Here is a 4,124-nt window from a genome sequence, read left to right on the forward strand (position 1 = left end):
AAGGCTGATCTAGTCAAGTAAATAGATCTTTTCCTCTAACCTGATGAAGATATGTAACCTTTCGGCTCAACTGATGACCATGTGAGGTCATATTAAAGGGTCGATTTGACTAGTAACCAATAAGACTCACTCCGATCTTATAATTACAAAGCATGGAATTTCCTGCAACCACGACTTAGTAATCAGGCTGTGGATGAGGTCACGTTGTGAGGTGAAAACTAAATGACTACACTAGGAAGATCTTGATTGCAAACATGTTAGCTACGTCATAAAAGTTTATGCTTGCATTTCTTTTGTTTCCTTTGGACTGCAACGAACAACAGAAATGAAGCAATCAATAAAGTATAAAATTTTAGGCAAAACTTTCCAGTAATAATATCATGATCGAAGAGTCATTTCAGGAGAGAGAAATGATGGACTTCGCGATCACCTTCGTTACGTTAGATATAAAGAAAGCACGGAGAGGAATGAACATGGCTAAGACAGGAGATGACGGTTTCGCCACCGATATTACTGAAATGTAGCTGATTTTCCATTAAACAAACCAGCAAAATGCTAACAGTCTGCTTAGAAATAGAAGAAGTGCCCTGATAAAAGAAATGCGTCTATTATTTTGCTTCGAGCAAAAAAAAAAAAAAAAGGAAAAAAAACATTATATACAATCAACCGTCCGGTAAGTTGTTGCAGTCTACATACATTCTCCAAAAATATTACAACCCATATTAGTCCAACACTGGATGCAGCCACGCCAAGATAACAGGCTGGATTTTGTTACGGTTACTTGACAACAAACCATGTCCTAGTATTGACCAAATGAGAGAAAACTTTAGAAAAAAAGTAATGAAAAAAATAACTTTGTGTAAGGCATTTATTATGAGTAAAAATCTGATTGTTGAAACAGATGGAACAATGACAGCAACTGAAGGACAAGGTGAAAAAGGAAACTGTGTCAAAGTACTAGAATATACTTAACAGTGATCTACCATAAATTTCCGTAATCCATACCAGTATACCAGAACAGAGAAGTGGTCGAGAGAAACGTAATTTCACCCAAGTTATTCACACCATTCCTTAAGGACGATTTCAGAAAATTTAGGATAGCGAAAGTATTAAAAACCGACTATGAGCAAATAAACAGTATTCGATTTTCTAACTACATAGTTTTCAATGATTTGTGGGAGGATCTACAAGAAAATTATAGCTGATGTGAGAAATGATACTCGGATAGTAGGCTTGACAGCGAATAAGAAGAAAGTTAAGTTTGCCGGACATGTTCAGCTGCTTCCAATAAAAGCAGGAGACGAGGGACTAGAATGTGCTGAAGAATACCTAGGACAAGCAAAACAGACAGTTCCAGTTCTTGACAATGAAAAAAAAAAAAAAAATGGGATGGAGAGCTTTTGGTAAACTGACTAATCACATGGAATATGCTCTTATACGAGCAGCTTAGCATGGGTCAACAGACCTACCATGAGACGTACCACAGTTTTCATCTTTTCTTATTTCTTCATATTCTCATACTACCCTTCCCTCCTCCGACCCTTTTCCACCTCTCCCTGCCTGACGTCAGTCTCCTCTTGCCCCCTCCTCTCCATTGGCCATTCCCGCCGCCATCATGACCTCACCCTACCCACCAGCACTCTCCCATCCTCAGCTCTGCCCATCATGACCTCACCCTACCCACCTACACTCTCCCATCCTCAGCTCCGCCCATCCTGACCTCACCCTACCCACCTACATACTCCCATCCTCAGCTCCGCCCATCCTGACCTCACCTTGCCTAGCCCCTTTTTTTAATGACACAACATTATTTCTTAACCTTCTCTCTCCTCTCCCAGCCAAACCATAAGAACATAAGAAAAGAGGATAAATGCAGTCGGCCGGTTGAACCACGTTAGGGAGCACCTGAAAGAAGGTTGCTAAACTACAGAAAACCAGCAAGCAAATTTAATAGGAAGGATGGAAGGACAACATACTGTATACTACAGCAGTGGAATCGAGAGAGAGAGAGAGAGAGAGAGAGAGAGAGAGAGAGAGAGAGAGAGACTGTGTATGGCATTTATTGATTATGAAGAAAGCTTTTAATGCAGGTGGAACATCAACAGTGACGAGGACAGTTTGAGGACAAAGTGTAAAGTCTTGGGTAAGGCTATTAAAAAACTTTAACCTCTTAAATCTGGTTGACGTCGTTTTAAATGTGTTCATGCAGCTTCCGGACGACCTGATTCAACTTTGTAAAGGATTCTCGTATTAATGAAGGCTGTGCAGTTCGGTCTCCCAAGCTGAATAACATCATCTGAAAGTAGCCAGAATAAAATAAGAAAGACATCATCGTACTGAAGGAATGAGTAGAAATAGCACAGCTTCCATAAAGCTTCCTGAGCATAGCCAGAAAGTCCACTGAAGAGAGACACTGAACAAGGATGACAAAGGAAAATGGCACAGACGGTGAACAACTAAAAAGCCTTCGATTCGCTGACGCCGGAGTTCCTCCGTGAATCCGGAGAGGAAATGAGTTGCTCTGAACAGGAAGAGTCTGAATGAAGACTAGAAGATGAACATAAACAAAACGAAAGAAGACGAAAGTTATGTTAAACAGACATGACAAGTCTCTTCCAGAAAACATGAGTGAGAAAGATCTAAAAATTGTTGAGGAATATTATTTCATCCCTTCATCCAGAGGATTTTTTTTTTTTCGTTTTCCTTTCTTTTCTCCTACCTCCAGACGAATGTATCAGAGATTCCGCCTGTAATATTACATCAGAAGGAAACTGGTAACATGGCGCTCGCTCGTCACGCGCTCACAAAGAGTACTTTACTGGTACCCTTAAGCTGGGAGAGGCTTGCCTTTGCCTAAGAGGAAAGTAAACGGACGACTTAAGCGTGAAGTCAACCAGTGAACCAGTAAGCCAACTTTGCCCTGACTGTGCAAGTGTGTATGAAGGTACGCCACCATCATTACTGTGATCGCTACAGCCTCTTAACCCCTTCAATCAGGTAACGTATTTTCAATTTTACTGATATTCTTGCTAAGGTACTTTCAAAAGACTGTCTAGTCTAAGAGAGATTAGACATGGCCGTCTTTAGCCTCTTTACAACTAGGGGTTTACCCGAAATTAATAAAATTCTTTGGTGATAATAAGAATTATTTTTAAAAATGTGTCATCCCTTTACTACTAGAGGTCTCTCTTAAATATCAGTTACATATACAGTAGGGTCAAATATCGTAATTCATTTTCTGTCTCCGTGCGAAACGAAAATCAGTATATTTTCCTTCGCCATACACAAAAAATGAAAGTAAATACTCTTCTTGGCAACTCCCATTCGAAAACCTAAATCATGTGTAAGACGTCAAATGAACCAATTTCAGATACTGAGATAGCTTTTTCCAAGAGCAACATTAAGCCTTGCTGCAACACAGTACACCATTTTGCATCACTGGACACTCCTGTTCATTGGCGTAGATCCTGTGGGAGGGAGGTGGGGGGAGATGGCATAAATCTCCTGTACAGTTGGGCTGTGGTGACATCCTATGTACAGTAATCATCCCCCTCTTCCCCCCGACAATTCAAGTAATCATCAGAGACGTAAAGTTAAACCTACAGTTACCCTAACTACTGACAGTCTTCACACTGAAGAAAGAATTGCTTCAAAAACAGGACTCTGAAGTTGCAGAAAATATAATAACATAACAAAATGTAAGTTGCTGCGACGTAACAAAGTAAGCTTGTAAATGGGCGTCAGTGTGCTGATAGTAGTGTCAGATTTAGCTGCACGTACTTCACAATTTGCCTGCTTCGATAAGCTTCATAATTATACAAGCATCTGCATCACCTCGCTTCCCCCGTCGGTGGCCCTCTTTTCTCTCTATATCTAAGTACTCTTTCAGAAGTCATCACCCCCAGAAATCAGAATAAATCGACGCTGATGCTCGTGTTTCACTTTTGACTTTTGCGAGTATGTTTATGATTTTGCTATCAAGGCAAAAAAATAATGTGTCGTCACAGAAACAATTTTTATTTACGTTTGGGTGCAAGACACTGCTTTCTGGACAACTTTTGCATTTTATTATAACGCTTTTTAGTAATGCTGAAATATTCTGTTTCATCATAATTATGCTTTAC

Source organism: Coenobita brevimanus, chromosome 89 (genome assembly GCF_032717465.1).
Source record: "Coenobita brevimanus isolate Jiangsu-jjx chromosome 89, ASM3271746v2, whole genome shotgun sequence".
Lineage (NCBI taxonomy): Eukaryota > Metazoa > Arthropoda > Malacostraca > Decapoda > Coenobitidae > Coenobita > Coenobita brevimanus.